The sequence below is a fragment of the Anoplolepis gracilipes genome, chromosome 8, assembly GCF_047496725.1.
Source record: "Anoplolepis gracilipes chromosome 8, ASM4749672v1, whole genome shotgun sequence".
NCBI lineage: Eukaryota > Metazoa > Arthropoda > Insecta > Hymenoptera > Formicidae > Anoplolepis > Anoplolepis gracilipes.
In genome coordinates this window covers 1067895-1087833 of record NC_132977.1, presented here as the reverse complement: position 1 = coordinate 1087833, position 19939 = coordinate 1067895, and the positions used below count along the sequence as shown (strand labels likewise).

The 19939-nt window shown below is 35.2% G+C and overlaps 1 protein-coding gene across 2 annotated transcripts in view; it reads right to left on the bottom strand.

Annotated features, from left to right (window-relative positions):
* Window positions 1-19939, bottom strand: part of Nudc (nuclear distribution C, dynein complex regulator) — a 78171-nt gene that overhangs the window by 39110 nt on the left and 19122 nt on the right. The window lies entirely within an intron of this gene.

Genomic DNA, 19939 nt, shown 5'->3' with positions numbered 1-19939 from the left:
CGAAGGAAAAATGTAAAGAATATCGAGCGTCGGTATGCAAAACGGACAGTTCTCGATAAAACGAGACAGCATTCAATTTGACCACGTTACTTCGATTGTCAATAGGCATTCGCGATCGAGCGGGCTCGAGAAAGCGTATAATTGGTTTAAGAAACAAAAATGAGAAAGAAAAATGCGCGAGAGATAGCATCTGAAACGCGTCGACTCCAGTATTTTTATCCCCCGGTCACACGATGTCGTAAAAAAATTAAGTAGCGCGTATCGGCGGTGGCTCTTTTATTATCTTTCTCTCTCTCTCTTGTTTCTCATCATTAAAATTCACGCCAATTGCTATAAAAAATACATAATTTAACGATTAAGACAGATTAAAAGTGTGTTTACAACAAATAAGCCAAATTATTTTAAAATAAGCCAAAAATAACGCATTAAATTATAAATTCTTAAATAATAATCTCTTGTATACATATACATATATGTGTGCTCAAGAAAGAATGACTTCATCCTGGTCGAAATTCGTGGAACAGGAGCAGGATATATCTATTTTTAGCATTTTACTCACCAGACGACTGGAATAGTTTTTGACCAGGATACAAATATAACCGATGTTAATGCTCTCTCACACTTTTCTACAGTACAAGCATGCTTGTTTTTTTAAGCGAGTACAATTTAAGATGTTATCACATGCTGCTTATGCTCTCAGCGTAATTCGTATTACGTCAATATGTACAGCGCTTATGCATACGTGTGTATGCATTGGATAATCTAAAATCTCTCGGGTTTAGCGACGCCTTTTCTCCACCCTGATATAATTAAGTCAGATTTACTACGTTCACTCTCTCTTCTATTTCCTTTTTTCCCACCCGGTAGATTTTGGAATGATAGACGAGTTGTTAACGTGTCGTGCGATCGATGATAAACGACTCGTCGTTCTTTATTTATAAAGAATTATAAATAAAAAAAAAAAGAAAAACTGTGCATTGGAACTACCTAAAAAAAAACCTACGGATTTCACACGCATCTGATTATTTATTTATTGTTTAATTGTTATGTGCCGATGTCGTATCTCGAAATATGATACAATGATAAAAATTGTTCGATTCAGCAAAATAAATACAATTTTGTCGCATCGAGTAAAAAATTAGAGTCGAACGACAATTATTGCATTCTAACAATCGATACATTTCGCTAAGTCATAAATAATTGCACGTACACGGATAAAGAAAACGATTGTCATACGTCATTGCTCTTAATCACGTCATGCCACGTCCATGCGTACGTCCGGCCAATCGATGTACACGCGATATAACGTCCCTTTAGTGTATTTTTTTTTTTTTTTTTTTTTTTTTTTTTTTTGCGAGTGCCAATAAATTGCGCCGCCATGGTGCGGAAATTAAACCAGGGGCAGGCCTACCTTGGACTCTCGTTTTTGTTCGCGCAAACCGTGCACGCGACATTTTGCCAGTGCGTGTCGCTGTCTAATGCCATGGACCGCCTTCTCCTTCCAGACCGGTGGCGATTTCAATGACGTGAAACGCGGTGGCAATAACTCTGCACGTTAGGTTTCCGTGAAAGTAATACGAAATATTCACGGCCGAAAGGTCATTGCGTGCCTCAGAGAAATGGCTGGTATGTATTTTCATCGTGCACTCGTTGTATTAGTCGTAAAATTAAATCCTGATCGTTTATTGTAAGTCACAATTAGAAAGCGCGGTTGCGCAATGCTTGGTTGACGATTGTCCACGTAAAAACTCTCATCTGGATGTTATTAAAATGCTAATGAAAATTATATACTGAGATTTGTATATATCAGAAATGCGGAAGTGCTATTAAAGCAATTAATATAGAATATATAGTTGCATAATTAATATAAAATCCATGTAGTTAATATAATAAGTTTTAAATTCGCTTCCTGAAAATCTACTTGTGTGATAAACGCGAAATGTCAAACTACAACCGTTTGTCCTCCGAGAAATAATTTTATTTTCTGTAATGTCATCACATTGTCACAATTGCGGGTGAAAATAGTATCGAGGTTGACTTAATTAATCTACAAAATCATCAGTTTAATTTTCTGTAAATAAAAATTAAATTCTCTCAGTTTTGTTCTATCTCAGAGAGCTAAATAAAAATCACAATAAAAAAAGCTGTTCGGGCAGCAGATTTTGTCATATTTTTTTTTTTTTTACAAGCATTTGATTTAATCTTCGCTTCAGGTGTAGTATGTATGGGCGGTAAGGTGCAATGTCCGTTGATCTTAATGTTCGCGTGCCTGCTGCCTCGTGCCCTTGAAGGATCCTCCTATGGCGTGGTGTGAGCAAAGGCGGATTCGCGAGAAAGCGATATGAGCAAAATGATACTCAGCATCACGCGCACATCATCCCGTCGCGGCTTTGTGCGTATATGCGTATGATCACGTTTAGCCTTCGTCACACGCGGATGATGTAGCGTCGCGCGCGGTTCTGCATTAAAATCCGGCGCGGCGGTGCATTCCGAAAGTACAGACGCGCATAAAACGGACAGAATATGAATAGCACGAGAGGAGTACGTGATGACGAAAACCGAGGTGTTGTGTGGGTCACCGCTTTCACCAATTCTTAGACGCGAATGCAAGAAATGTTTGTGCCACGTAACGAGCTAATAAACCGATGCACAGTTTACATAAGCAAACCGTTATCAAGCCCTTTTTACACACGAATTATTACGAAGACCGCAATGAGACGACATTATGTAAATATTATTCTGTCCATGAATGAAATCACGTGCCGGAAGTTACAATATTAGCAAACAATAAATTCGCAATAAGAAGAGAAAGAAAATTGCTTTTGGAGAAAGTAGACGATATTTGTTCAAATAAATGTGTGTGTGTGTGTATATGTACATAACAATGTCAAGTCACAAAAATAATAAAAATATGAAATTATTTTTTCGTGCAATTATATAAATTAAATTATTAAATTTATTAAAAATCAAAGAAATTAAGTTTATTTAAAAATAACGAAAAGAGAAGAAATAAATAAAAAATCACATATAACAGACGATGCATTTTTACTTGTTTGCTCTTTTATTACGTGTCCATGTATTACGTGGGTGCTTTCACGGTCAGAAAAGACGTGAAAGAGAGTATTACGAATTCGATATTATATTCATACTAAAGAGATAAAAAAATATCTGTACTGCATATGGAAGTCAGGGTGCATTGATCGAGAAACAGCAACAAATAATTTCATCGAAATATCTCGGAAATGATAAGGAATGATAATTTTCGGATTCAGATCATATCCATTTACAAAGATTCATAGTGACAGTTGGTATCGTTCACCAAGATACGTATATATAACTTTCATTTATCTTTTCATTAATTAATAATTTTTTAAGTTATAAACTTTCCTCTAAAATATATATATTAGGCAGCAATTATGCTAAAGAACGACAAGCATGTCTTCCTATTGCGTCAAGCTAAATACCGTTGGAAAATTATCCTATAATAGTTTGTTACATGAGAAAAACGTAATAAATCACATAGAAAGACCTATAATTTTATATCATTTCATACAACGTGTGATAGTGATTTCACAAGCGTTTCAATATGCAAATGTCTTCACTCCACTTCAAATAAATCTTCAAATAAATCTGCAGATCACAATCGGCATACATTAAAGAGGTTGAAGAACAGCGGTACTTTTTAGATTTAAATTAAAGACTATCTCACATCAAACATTTAACACTTTTGTTCCTTCCATTTTTGTACATTGTAATAAAATTTTTTCTTGCCAATTAGTTACTTAATGCTTTAGCTTTAAAAAGAGAAATATACCGCAACCTTGCTGCTTATTTTACTTCCTTATATGATATGTTACTAGCCAGGCCTATACAGTAACTTTTTCTCGTAATAAAATCTTGTATGTTTATACGTCGTTCTACGAATTTATATTTCATGAATGTACTTCCTGAGTACATAAAACTCTTGTACCTTTGGTATATTATATCTTGTAAGTATTAATAATATTTTTTATCGTAATATATTTATATTCATAGTACTAATTGCTACAAATAGGGAGAAGTAGTATATTATAAAATAATATTTTACTCTAATATTATATAATGATTATACATATATCAAATATAGATATCGTTCAACGATAAGAATATAAAATAATATGAGCATTAGTCAGTCAAGTCGCGATCTTGAACTTACAATATGTACCTTAATGGTATGACAGTATTATTTGATAAATTGATGCGGATTAAATGCGTATATAGATAAGGCATGACCTTTAAAATAAAGTACAGAAGGAAGAAAGAAAGAAAGAAGGGAAAAAAAGAACAAAATTTTCTTTCACAAATTGTATACAAGTGCTTTTAATACAGCGAGGTAACAGTTTCTGTCACCGACTCTTTTTCACGATAATAAAAAGATACAAAAGGTGACCTGTGTAGGGTCACTGTTCAACTTATAATCATTTCAGGTTGATATTATCGGTAACAAGATCACGCGCGAAAGATTCGCATCCGCCTTCACTGGATAATAAAGTGATGCATAATTATAAGAGTAAGTTCCGGGTTCGGGGGACACAGTCGGTGACTAATCACATAATGTATGTGTATCGTGACGATAAAGCACTTCCGCCCAGAGACAAAGCAAGTACCATGAAAGTAGCAGCTGAGTGCTGTAACCAGTCGACGTGTAATTAATGGATATGCAACTGGGAATTCCACCGGACAAAACCTTAAACTTCCTCGCGGGAAGGCGTTGCATGCAAGATTAATTGGTTACTCGCTGTGATTATCTGTTACGTGTACCGGCTCATCCGTAATCCATAATCTATTAAACCTCCATGTTTTTCCGATCAGTTTAACGGATCTCCGCTGTAAAGTGCACGTGATGAATCACGCTAACCATCTCGCGGTGACACTGTTGATCTCGTCGTTTATTTACTTTATCTTGTATCGCGGTATTTCGGGCGTAATTGGACTTGTGTTGAATAAACGTTTCGAGACAGAATTCTTTTGTCTGCCATTTGCGGCGTGTGACTGTAATGTGCCCTGTGAATGTGTAAGCGCACATCCCCTTGGCAATATTTTACCCTTCAAGCTCGCAGACACGCAGGAAGCATGAAGAACCTGTTCGCGCGCGACCTTTCATATGGCGAATCATTACTGAATATCCCACCGGGGATAAAAAGAATCTTAAGGGGGATGGTGTGCGCGCGGTAGAAGGAAAAAACGCACGTACACGCATGCGGTTTATCGTTAAGCGGACAGGTTTGTACCGCGTATATAAACGCGCCACGCATATAAATTCTTATAGCTATCTCCTTCTCTTTCTCGAGAAGGAAAGGAAAGGAAACTTGGGTGAAACAAAGAAGAAAGAAACTATACAGAAAGGAGAAAAAAAAAAAAGATACGATTCCATCGCATGCCGGAGGGACCGCAGACAGTCGCACACATCCGCGTCGCAATTAGACATTTTTGTGGTAGACAGCAGAAGATGAAGCAAGTGAGATAGAGAGGAAGAAAGGATGAGGAACGAAGAAGCAGAAGAATCGAGAAGCCACAGTTCCGAGATCCGTGAATAGGGTTCAGGGCTACACGAATGGATATGGACGAGTATGTAATTTCCCCCCGAATCTCATGTTCTTATCGTGAATTGTTTCAAAGTTATGTTCACTGTCCCGGATGTATCCGGCAATATATGGATATAAGAAAACGTACAAGTATAGTGATTTAATAATATCAATCAAGCACATCAATCCAGTCATTTAACAATTTAAATGTGACTGAAATAAAAAGATTTTCTAACAGAAAGAATTTTACAATATATAATATATAAAAATACAATATATAAAAAGTAGATAATATATTAAAATATCGTAAAATTTGTATATCATAATGTATCAAGACTTTTTACATTTTGCAAAGAATGCAATAAAACTTGATAATTAGTATGTCTCGTTTCGTCATCTATTCTTTATACCAGTAAGATGGAATTTAACCTTTCGTTAGGCGCAATATTTTCCCATTATTTTTTTCTGCTTTTAAAACAATTTCTTTAGCACTTGGTTACAACAAACCAGACATTAAATATGTAAAGAACAAATTGATTAATATTACAATGGATAAAGAAATCGATGTGTTAGTAACTTAAAAATAATACCTATGAAACTTTGCGTCTAACGGAGGATTAAAATAGCCACCGCTGTTGCATTTTAGAGAGAAAGAGAGAAGACGCCATAGTCGCGGCAGTCAAAAATATGAAGAAAAAAAGAAAAAAAAAAAAAGATATTTATGTATGGTGATAAAACATTTGATGCGTTCGTTCACCTTGCGACAATAAATGATGATTGTCTCTTGATATGCGGTGACTCGCGTTTTAAGGGGGCAATCTGAACGAAGAATGGTGAACACACCGCGAATTTCATACACCAATCCTCTCTTGACTGCCGGCTACGTGAAGTTTCTTTTCTCAGTCTGCGCAGGTCAAAGAACCTACAGAACGGATATTAAAGGAATGTTCCCTGTGGTATACTTTGAGGGCAATGCTCTTTAGAGTTTATCTTATCTTTTTCACATAATTGAATTTTTGTGTTGACTTTGCTTTTGTGACGAATGTTTTCTAACTCGACTGACACGCCTAAAGTTCTTTTTTTTTTTTTTTTAATAATAATTGTAGTACAGAAATCTTGATTGATCTTTATAAAGCACATAACAATCTCTCGATGATGCGGCAAATTCTAAATAAGAATTTACTTCGTGACTGTCAAAGAAAGAATAAGCGATTGATAGTATAAAAAATTAAATTCGGATGTGTACTGCGATTCGCATAACGTCAACTTTGATGAATATTTAATATCAAGCTACGAACGGTTAAATTTTTATTCAAATGCATGCAGACTGTTCTGCGCGACGTGGAATTTCGAAGATAAATTTCTTACAATTTTGCTGGCGCCAAGAATAATCTTTAATATCACAAAAGATAACATCAGAATGCTATCAAAATGCTGTAGAAATTTATGCGCGATATGCGTCACGTATACATGTATAATCATGAAAACCAGAAGCCAATAATAAATCTGTCTAGATGATAGGGATAATGGGGATATATGTAATTCATATTTAACATAAATTTGAAATATGATCAGACAGGAATACTTACGATATAAAATAAATAAATAAAATAAATAAAAAATTATTAATTTTAATTGATATGAGTGAAACCATGTAGCAAAAATGAGGCAATAATACTTCCTACACATGTTACAAAATTCGTGAGACACCTTTTAATCCACAAGCGTTTTCAGCCAGTTCATTTATAATATTGTTTCACCAAGTTTCATAACAAAATTTTGCAACGCTCATTATTATTAAAGACATTTCGCGAAAATACCATGACAAGTGAGTCAGAAGATTCGGAGGGCTAATTCGTTTTACGAATTCAGGAGACATTCGGTCAGCTAAAATCTCGCATATATACGAATACCGTTATTCGATCAATTCACGTTTTACTTCACAAAACAATCACGAGAAACCAACAGGATACCGCAAACGTAGGCGTCGCTTGTGACGATATTTCGCGGCGACCCAACATTGGTATGACGTGCGCGGAATTCGTTGCACGTTGAATTCGCATCGAAGGAACGAGACAACATCGAGACACGGAGGAGGATCAATTGCATCGCTGGGCTTCCTTTCTCTCGATCTTTGGCACAATGTTACTGTAAGACGTAATCGCCTACGCGAATATTTCGCATGTCGGCTCGTCTCCGTTTCAAAGTCGTTCCGACGCCGGCCACCAGCTTACATTTCGAACAGGTCACTTTTACGATCTCGCGTCCAAGTTTTGGAAGATCGAATTTCGTGGCTGGAAAATGTTGCGCGGAGCACAGAAGGTCGAGACGAGTTGCAAACAAATTGTGAAATCGCGAACGAGCGACCAATTAGAGATTGGCCGTGTAACCGATCGCCCGCCTCGTCCTGTCTTGCTACTAGTATTACTTTACGAGAATTGTGTGCCGCGCGTTTATAAATGCCGGCAAATTTTTTTCTTTATTTATTTTTCGCGTTAAAAGGTGTCGCGATAAAAAAAATCGCGGAGTAATCAATTGGCGAAGTATAATAAATACGTCTCTCTCTCTCTCTCTCTCTCTCTCTCTCTCTCTCTCTCTCTCTCTCTCTCTCTCTCTCTCTCTCTCTCTCTCTCTCTCTCTCTCTCTCTCTCTCTCTCTCTTTTTCGAAGTACATACATGGAATAGCGACGCTTATATACTTATGTGTATGTTGTAAAAACTGCGATTACTCACTAATTTTATGAAACGTTTTTATGAAACGAGTCGTGTTATGCGAGGAATCCAACAGGTGGGACAATGTTACGGAGTGTCAAAGTGATTTACGTGCATCGGTACGATACGGTTTCTTAATTTTCGATGTGACAGCCGCAAAATTACAGGGCGTAAAATAATGAGTGAAAACTGACAATATGCATGTTATACAAATGTGATATATCTTGTAGAGATATCACACTATATATAAAATATTCAAGATGCGAAATATTATTTCCCATAACCATTAAAGTCTCATGTTGAAATAAAATTTATTTTTTTTAAGCTCGTTTAATATAATATATTAATACTTATAAGAATATAAAGAAATTAAAATGAAAGATATATATGTTAAACACGTTATTAAACATAATTGTTCTTAAAGTGTCATTAAACATAATTTTTCAATTACAAATGACATTCGTAATAATACTGTCATAACTGTATGTTTGAAAGAAATGATAGAAGTAGCGATCAATGAAATTACAGGGCGTAAAATAATGAGTAAAAACTAACAATATGCATGTTATACAAATGTGATATATCTTGTAGAGATATCACACTATATATAAAATATTCAAGATGCGAAATATTATTTCCCATAACCATTAAAGTCTCATGTTGAAATAAAATTTATTTTTTTTAAGCTCGTTTAATATAATATATTAATACTTATAAGAATATAAAGAAATTAAAATGAAAGATATATATGTTAAACACGTTATTAAACATAATTGTTCTTAAAGTGTCATTAAACATAATTTTTCAATTACAAATGACATTCGTAATAATACTGTCATAACTGTATGTTTCAAAGAAATGATAGAAGTAGCGATCAATGAAATTACAGGGCGTAAAATAATGAGTAAAAACTGACAATATGCATGTTATACCAATATGATACATCTTGTAGAAATATCACACTATGTATAAAATATTCAAGATGTGAAATATTATTTCCCATAACCATTAAAGTCTCATGTTGAAATAAAATCTATTTTAAAGCTCGTTTGATATAATATATTAATACTTATAAGAATATAAAGAAATTAAAATGAAAGATATATAGGTATGTTAAACACGTTATTAAACATAATTGTTCTTAAAGTGTCATTAAACATAATTTTTCAATTACAAATGACATTTGTAATAATACTGTCATAACTGTATGTTTGAAAGAAATGATAGAAGTAGCGATCAATGAAGAGTGAAAATGACAACCACAAGATCGCGTGAGTACTTGGCAGTAGGTCGTGTGAACGAAGTCAATGCAAACGCAAATTCCCCTGTGATCATATACGGAAGAAAAGCCAGTATTTGACTGCGCGTTTATGCATAGATTGCAATTTGCCATTTTTCCATGAATACTATAATCATACAAGCTGACATAATGCCTCGGATAAGTTATGCGTTATCAAATAGATAGCTTCCAACATATTATACTCATCACACGATTTAAAATATATAATAAAACCAAATATATTATACAATCTACAATTACATAATCTAAAGTATACAAATATATTTACTCATATATACTCATCAAACGATTTAAAATATATAATAGAACCAAATATATTATACAATCTACAATTATATAATGTAAAGGTATACAAATATATTTAATTATGTATAAATACATTAGATAGGTATGAGTACTGTTTTATTAAATAATTGTTATTAAATAACCGTTTTTGTTTTAAAATATTAATGTAGTAATTTTCGTGCTATAAAATGTTCAAATAAAATCTTGGCGATTAATAAAATTTCTAAATTTACTGAATATTTGTTGAAAGAATACACGAGATTTATTTATGCCGAAATTTGATTTTCCGCATACCTTTTCTCGTACGTGTAGAATTATATTTTAAAGTCACAATATTTGCCTTTGTTAACTTTAAAACAGGATTTTAAACTCCGATAAAATATATACGTATTATATTTTGATTACTCACTGCACAACCGTGAACTTGAAAATAGCTATCTTTCGACGCGGACATTCCTGCATACCTAGTGGCCATTGGAAATCCCCAAAATTCCCGTGGATGAAACAATCTGTGTTTCGTTCGTTGCTAGCTGGATCTGACGTTAATGGTATTAAATGTATCCCATAAATAAAATAACTATCACGAGTATAAATTCGCTTGGCTAGAATAAATTTACTTTTGTTACCATTAACCTTGATCACAGATCGTTGACTTGATAGCAATGTCAAATACTTGGAAAATTAATCATATCTATAATCCAGAGAGAATTTCATCTAAAACGTGCGCAAAACAGTACCTGTTATAATAGAGGTATGCTTATGGAATTCTTTAATGACATATGGCTTATTAGGGATTGATACAACCTTTAGAATAACAGTACATCGATTAAGAACGTTGCTTCCCATGGATCTCAATGTTCTACCTGACGTATAAAAAGACTTGCTATAAAAAATGGAATCCCCCAATTATCTCCCGCGATCTTTTAGTCGGCGCAGTCCTCGCACCTGCATGTTTTACAGGGCAGCTATCACGTCAACACTTCAAGGTCCAGCCGATTATCCTTAGCGTTGATTCGTCCGTGGACGACGGATCTACGGCGAGATTCGTTGGTTCGCCGATATATGCACGCAGCTTTCTTTACAGAAATGATGCCAGTCATTGTGGATCAGCTGCAATATTGCAAGTACAATCGCCGCAAACGGCTAAGGAGACTTACGAGTGGTCGTTTTTTGAGATCGAAACGCGCTTTCTCCAACGACATTATCACCTACTGGGGGACACGTCCGAACAAACTCGTTAATCATTGGCTCGCGAAGGTTCAAGGAAACTTGAAAAGTTGCGTTCACGTCTAGTATAGTCATCCGCGGGACGACGCGGCGCATCGAGCAAATACGCCCTGCAAAATATTAATTGCATCGTGTTTTGACGGCGGTCGTTACTTACGAATCGTTACGCCCGGCATAATTATAATTTGCTACCGAAGGTCACGCGCTGAGTTACTGTCGGGGCAATCGTAATTTATAAAGACAGTACTGTCGAACTTGTGAGATATAGAATATAGGTCGTAACTTGGGCGTTACTTACCGCGACGTGCGATGTTCCGTGCTTTTAATCATACGTTTATATATTTATCGTAAGCGACTTTTAAAAACCGGCTTCGCAACTATGACGAATTATGTTTCGATACAAATAGTTTGAAAATAAAACGGCAGAGAACAACCGTACCGTACAAGCAAGATCAAATATATTTATATATATATATGTAATTGCATATTTTAAAAAATATAGAAACCTTTAATCTCAAATTAAAAGTTATTAAAAGATATATCTAATATCTTCTATTGATTTATTCAATGATATATTCAAGTAATTAAAGTCGAGAAACGTATCTCGAAAGGTTTGCCTGCCAGCTATTTCATTATTTCTTATCAACACGAATATCGTATACGATTGAAGCATTCTTATATTTTTCGCTTATCGCTTTCGTTCGCTTTCAATTTTTTTTTCTTTTTTTCTTTTTTTTTCTTAAGCGAATCTTACACGTTATTAAATATAATTGTTTATTGTGATCGCTACTTCTATCATTTCTTTGAAACATACACTTACGACAGTATTATTACAAATGTCATTTGTAATTGAAAAATCATGTTTAATGACACTTTAAAAACAATTATGTTTAATAACGTGTTTGCATATATTATATCAAACGAGCTTTAAAATAGTTTTTATATCAACACGATGAGGCTTTAATGGTTATGGAAAATAATATTTCGCATCTTGAATATTTTATACATAGTGTGATATTCCTACAAGACATATCACAATTTTATAACATGCATATTGTCAGTTTTCACTCATTATTTTACGCCCTGTAATTTCATTATTCATTGATCACTACTGATCGCTTTCGTTTGCTTTCGATTCTTTTTTCTTAAGCGAATCTCACATCTTCCTTCTCGAATAATGAACGTCCATATCGGCGATCACTAAAACTACTAGTGTGCGAGATATTGCACAATGACTTCCTCGGAAGCACGTGAAGAATTAACGTTGAGTCACGTGCACGCATATAGACGCGCGCGTTACGAAGGCGTGCCTTCTTCCGATGGTCACTTTCTTTTTGACTTACCTAAGCCATACAAATCATCTATCGCTTTGCGACACGTCGGAGATAGCAAAGATTTCCTCGCTGTAACTTGCATAATTCTACGTCCTTCCTTTCCGATTTAACGATTGACAAGCGGCAAGATATGCACGCTCACGAGGGGCCGATTAAATGCGCAAAAAGATGCGCGGAATGTAAATGAGATACAAGCAAGACTAATTGTGTGAAATCGTAGTAAAAAAGAAAGTATTATGCAATATAGTATAACATAGTATGTAAATTATATAACGCGAGAGATGCTGCGACATACTTTATGTAGAATTTTACTTACAAATGACGTAACGAGCATGAACGCTCGAACAATGTCGGAACTTAGCATTAGACTCGCAAATGAGTTCGAGGATGTCGCGCATGATATTTAAAACATAATTTTCCAGTGATATTTTCAGAGTGAATGACGACAATGGCAAATATTTGTGCGTACAACGGAGACATTTATGTATTTTTAATCACGTACAAGTGTGTGTAAAAATACTTTGCGATGTGAGATATTCATAAATTTGAACGCGATATCGATCGAATAATTTTGAAACTATTAAATTAAGAAACATCGTCAAAGGTGTATAAAAAAAAAAAATTTTGTTATCATTAAGCAAATCTTGATTTAGAGTTCAGATATGAGTTGTTACGAGTTATATGACGTATTTAAGAATAAGCATAAAGATTTTGCATATCGGAACAAATTACGGCAATATGAATTCAATATAAACTCGCGAATACTCGTAAAAGTTCAAAAATTATCTATCGCAAATGATTGTCGGTTGTATTATGATGTATACATGCTATTATAAAAAACAAAATATATCGATATGGAATATTTAGCCGAGATACACTATAGAATAAAATATGGTGATCGGAGAGTGGAGACTATAAATTGTCTATGGTAAATCATTATCAAGTATTATTGCGAGTGCGAAACCGCCATACTTTTCTCTATTGCACATAAATAATCGCGAACGTTTCCTGCTTCTTCCTATGTTATACGTATGACATCAATCAGCCACATGGCTCGTATATTTCTCCTTATCGGAGTTACATCAATTAATCCAACGTAATATCAATCAAAAGTATTCGCTATGTTGTAGTATAATTATGATAGTACAAGACTTTAATAAAAAAACGCCTTTACAGTTTAATTAAATTATACTACATTTCTTTTTCTTTTCGCTAATGTCTCTAATTTCTCAACGCTGTATTCGTAATATTCTTTATGTGTTTTAAAATATCTTCTCGCATCTAAAGTGCCTCGTATATCACATATAATATAGTAAAATAAAATGCACATTTCGACAGTAGAATTTCAATTCCGCAAGTACAGTAAGAATATTTGCATACGCGGATACTAATTATCATCGTGCTCTGTTAATTGAATGTTACGTGTGTTTACTTACGGGGGAAAGTCTCTTCTCTCTAGATAGTAAAATCTTTTCTACAGTAACTTTCGCAACACTTTTTGTTTATTGCTTTTTAAAATCATAGTTGAACTAACTAAGATTGCTCGAAAACGTGATGTATAATATTTTTGTTTAATTACAATCATTCTCATGTGTATGTTCTTAGAAACAAATTAAAAATAATATTAAAATAAATCTTTGAGAATATATATTGACAGCGGGAATAGTCGTAATATATTTCAATAAAGAATGAATAGCAAATATCGTACGGCACATCTCGAGTTCACGGGCACGGATATACGATTCTGGGCCGATGAGATAAACGAATCGAGAGCAATAACGTAACGCTGGCGAGAGCGAAGGAACCCGTGTGTCCGGGTTCGTAGAGGATCCCGCTTCTTTCACACGGAACCATTCACGAACCTCCGTGTGGTTGATGAAGGGTTCTACATTGTCCTGTCTGTAAGAACGTATTCCACGTTCACTTCAACTCGTTAATCGAAGACCGTCGTGAATTCCGTTCAAAGTAATTTTAATTTCTAATCGTAAACACGCGGATCTAACACGTTCCTAACGACCTTCACGTAATTCAAATAAGCGGACACAAATATATTTCGAAATTAATCACCTTACGGTATTCAGATTTCAAGATGGGTCTTAATTTTTATGGGGATTACTGTAAGATCCAGTCTTCGTGCTGGCACCATCGTGGCGCCATGCTAATCAAGAAATCGAGTCGGATACGATATATAACATAAGAATAATCTATGTACGACACGTAATGTAATATTAAAACTTGTTTAAATGGAATAATATAATAAATCGAATAATAGGATTTCAACGACAGTGTATGAGAAAGTCTTGCGTACAATATTACGCGTTCATAAGATTATTACATTACTATATTTATAGCATTATTTTCTTTCTATCGTTATAATCATTTCAAATGCAACAGATTAATATTGTAAGATTTATATTATAATTATTCAAGCTCTTTTAATCCTTTACGATTTAATCCGCAATTTATTTCTCTTTGAGATTAAAGGTCACTATGATTCTTTCCTTTGTTTCTCTATGGTGATTCGCGCTAGATAACCAAAGGTACCGCTTAAATGTCGCGGATATTTCACACTTTATGAACGATTCAAGCTTGAACCCGCCCATGATCATTTCGTCATCTACTGTCTTCGACGCGATAGCATGGGGAAAGTTCGTCATCGCGCGTAAGGCTAGCGTGAATTCTTGCGCAGCGTACAACGTACGTGCGATGTATATAGGTTGTCTAGTCCGTTGGTAAAAATATAATTAGGGACGGCAATTAGCCGTCCGGTTACGGTAGTTTAACAATTGTTAGTAGACAAGTTAAAAATATGTGTAGACGCATGATTACGATCTACAGCAACATTAACGAAACTGCAATCGCGTTTCTTCGAGTCGTTACACACTGCGTCGACTTCGTATTAGTAGAACGTTTTATAACCACTGACAGTGCTTATGAAGCTGTTTACTCGTACACGTAATCGCGTATACTGTCGTAATCGCGCAATTACTACCAATACGATATTTTTCACTTACGAAAACAATGTGTATCTGTATATACAATCGATGGTGCGAACAAATATTTGACCATCATTGATGGTTAAATATTCACGTATAATGTATACGTTATCACGCGAACTTTGTAACGTGCGCAACATCGGACGATCAAATAGAATCTACACGAGCGGTAAAAATTTATCGGAGAATCAAGTAAATAGACATGAATAAATGCCAGTGTATAGGGTAGAGCAGATGTAGCAAGTTTATTAGTTACGAATAAAAAGAAATAAAAAAATTGTAAAAGATACTTAATAAAAAATATGAAGTTTTCTCGCGCTGACTTAGCATTCACTCTCGAGAACCTTTGCCGCGAGCTGCCATCTCGAGAAAGACGTATCTTGCGAGTGGCGCAGACTCATCCATCGTGACATCGTGAAAGACACGCGTACGTGCTTCAAGCATCGTAGCAGCCAACAATCGACCTGCATAGACTCTTGGGCAAGTCAGGAAGAGAAATAATGTACGCAGCAGTAGGGAGAGGTAACGTACGCAGCGGAGAGAGGGACGTGCAATTAATTTCTCGAAGGTTCGCAACGATGTGGAGTGGGCGGTCGACGAAATACGCTACAAGAAGTATGGAGCGAGATAGAACGAAAACGGCGTACGGGTAGCGCGACGTGGGGAGGAAGAGCAAGGTAGCCAATCCCTTTTGACCTTGCTCGCAATCGAAAAAGATCGACATATCATTGAACGTACATGTTTTTATCGCAGAATCGTGCGCGCATTCCTCCCGGCGGCGATGTGTTACATGGATCAGGAAGTTGTCGAAAGCGCTGACCTTGCATCGCCGAAACCAGGATAGATTCGCGAGACAAAGTCGAGCTCGAAGTAGAAAAAATTCCGAAGGCGCGTGCAATAATACATCTACTTCCCTCAAAAAATCGAATTTTAACCTTTCCGCGTACAAACGTCGTGTCGTGTAAAGTGGGCTACGTATAAAATGAGGGGCCTCCTTATTTTTATAAAAAAAATTTTATTACATCCATATTAATGATAATCAACGTTTTTTTCAACTAAAGCTATAATTATGCTAATGTATAATTGAGAAATATAGCGACATTGCTTATGGATAATAAAATATCGAAGAGCTTGATTGGAGCGAATTTCATTAGTTCCAGCTTGTAAAATAACCGAGGAAAAATTATACGATAGAGGGTTAAGAAGAATTGTTCAGCGCGCAATCAATCGTGATTGATACGAGTTAAATCATGCGACGAGTATAGATGTGCACGTTGCACACGTGCTAACTGGCAGTCACATTTAGATTTCAATCGAAACACACAATCGTCGTTAATGGAAACCGTACAAATTGCACGTAAGGATGTACTCGTTTTTTTTTTTTTTTCTGACGAGTCACCAATGACAATCTCATGATTCGCTGACGACGATTAATGTCTGCTTGCAAAACGGCTAATAACTTTAATCGAGTCGTACGCGAGCCTTATCTTTATCGTTGACACGACGGTACGATACTTTGTCCTCTAGTATATACTTAAGAAAATAAGTAGCAGGCAACTGTAGAGTTGACTAATTATATAGCGAACATAATTGTAAATATATAGAATGTCCCTGTTTCGCTGTATTTCTTTTCATGCGCGAAGGTTTTGGACAATTAGAGTCAATTTTTTCTTATAACATAAAATATAAATATATTATATATATATATATATATTATAAAACTCGCTCGAGACATTAATAGATTTTAAATTCTCTCTAATAAACAATTATAGAGATATTATAAACTTTTCATGTAATAATGTTTTACAGTTATCGGTTATATTAAATAATCGTTCAATTTTCGTCAGAATTATGCGAAAATGCTTTGAAATATCTAAAAAAAAAAAAAGATTGCAATCTATAAATATTTATAAACCGATTCAAGAAAATTTTACTTAATTAATTTTATCGATAAATTCGCTTTTAATCTCGTGATCCCAGTCGGCTGAACATCCGTTCTTGCTCAACAATGAGAGAATATCCGCAGCGTCGTTTCTCTTTATTGCAAAAAAAATCCAAAATTAATTGACGATATAAGGAGTTTATTTCCAATGAATCACTGATATATCGATATGAGAAAGAGCATGTGCTACGGTCTGTTTAAATAGAAAATTCTGCGAGACGTCCGTGATGTCGATCTGCAGCAGATCAAGCCGTAAAAGTCACGTAACTTTTCGCCTTGGGGCGACCAAGCAAGCGACCGGAGGTCAGTCGAGAAGGGGCGGTGCACTTGACTCTCGACGATCGAGATCATTGCGTGAGATCACGACCTCGTAGATATGTCTTTCGCGGGCCGCGAAATGAGCGAGACGGGAAAGGGGAATCGGGATAGGAAAAGGAAGTAGTTCCGGGTGCGCGCGTTAGTCCTTGCCTGAAATAGAGCACCGTGCGCTTTGCTCCTGACCGGAATATTTAATTTGCGCGGAAAGCCGAGCAGTGATTAGCTCTAATTTGCGGGATATGCATTAACACGCGCCTTGTCCTCGCGGACGACGAGCAATGGCGTGAGTCAGTCGTGATTCGATCGAGAATAGAATATCGTCGGAATTTCTTAGAATCGATCAAAGCGTGACGATTTTATTCACGGATGTGTTGGATGTCGATGATGCTACCTTTGATCAGTGAAATTCAAGGTTACGAAACGAGTCAGTGGTGTACTTCGGACGATAAATATTGCATAAGGGTCACTATTTCATCACGGTTGGTTTCGAGTCAAGCGATAATTCGACAGTCACGTTAGCCACTGTTACACCAGCTACTGTAATATCGGCCCGCATCGCGTAATTTACAACTATAACGTTGTTTTAGTTGCGTCTGACTGCGTCGATTTCTCGAACGTCATTGATACTGCCGAGACGTTTCGTTAAAATATAACATTTCGCAAAATTTCTATCATTTCTATAGATTTTGCGTGATAAACTTTGCTGTAACGGGAATTACGCTACGATTGCTGTGGAATCTATATGAGAATAATTTCACGTAAAAGTCGAGTATTCGCGCAGAATGTTATACAATATTCGATCAACGGTAGTCACGCTTGGTTTTTCATTTTATCTAATCCGATCGAATAAAAAGCGCGCGATTCACACGCCTCGATGGGCCTTCGACGTTGCATAAAGTAAAGTATACGATTATTTTTTATTATGTTTTCACATTAAATGCGTTTTTTTCAAATACTTACGTATACAACAAAGAAAAAAATTAACTCAATGCTCAGCTTATGGTTTTTTAAGCTTTTTCTCCTGCGCGAAGTTACGCTATGAAAGAATTTACGACAAGAAAGATACGAAATCTCTCTTGTAACTTTTGTTATCCGTGTCAAAAATTGCGAATGTATTGGTACGCGCAGTCTGACAATAACGAGCGATACGCGAATCGATCAAAAACGAGACAGATTTCAGATCATTGCGCTGGCCGACATAAAAATAAAGCAAACCAGAATGAGATAAAACGTACACTAAAGCGAAACAGCTTCCGGTCGTGTTTACGACTGACAAATACACCTGAAGGCCAATGTAAGTTACAAAGTATAAAACTGTAGATATTTGTTTCCAGAAATAAAAAAGTAGATATTTTATCACATGCTAAAGTGCAAGATAGATACTTTGTAATAGCAAAAATGAATAATTCAACAATTCTTCATCGAGAATTTCATTTAAGTTTTCTAAAATTGATCACATGAAAAGTAATTAAAATTTCTTTCTATTATATTACTCTAATATCGATAAGCTTTCGATTAAATTATTTTATAGAAATAAGAGATCATTATTATGCCTCGTTATGCGATTCATAAGATATTATTTGTTATTATTCAAACAATTTGCACAATAGAGAGAACAAATATTATCAGAGTGTATACTCAAATTCTGAGTAAAAAAAATCCCTGAGAATTCCAGGATCTTCCAGGTATTTTTATTCAAAATTCCAGGTAAAATTAAAATATTTTTAGATGCAATTTTAAAATAAGCTTATTTATTTTAGCGTATCATTTTTTGACGTAAACAAAAAACATATTTTAAAGAATTTTATATAGACGTAAAGAAAAAAATATATATTTTAAGCAGATTTTAAACTTAAAATATTTTAAATTTTTAAAATAAGTACTTCTTTGACATTTTTTTTAAATTCCCTGAATCCTATCGAAATTCCATATGAGAATTCCATGACTTTTCAAGGTATAATAAAATTCCTTGAGAATACCAGGTTTTCCAAGGAGTTTTCCCGGGAGTATACACCCTGATTATACATGACCGCAAAATGATACGGCAAACACGATCGCGGCTCTCCAAGAAATCAAAAACCACTATCGAAGAATAAAATAAGACAAACACACTTTTCTCTTTCTTTTCTGTTTATATTGTCTCGAGGCGAGGCGTGTCGCGGTTACACGCAAAATTCGAGAGATAAGAGTAAGCCTACACTTCCTCGGTTTCATTACGCGACAGCCAGAATAGATAACGCGACGGCTACGGTGGTGTCCAC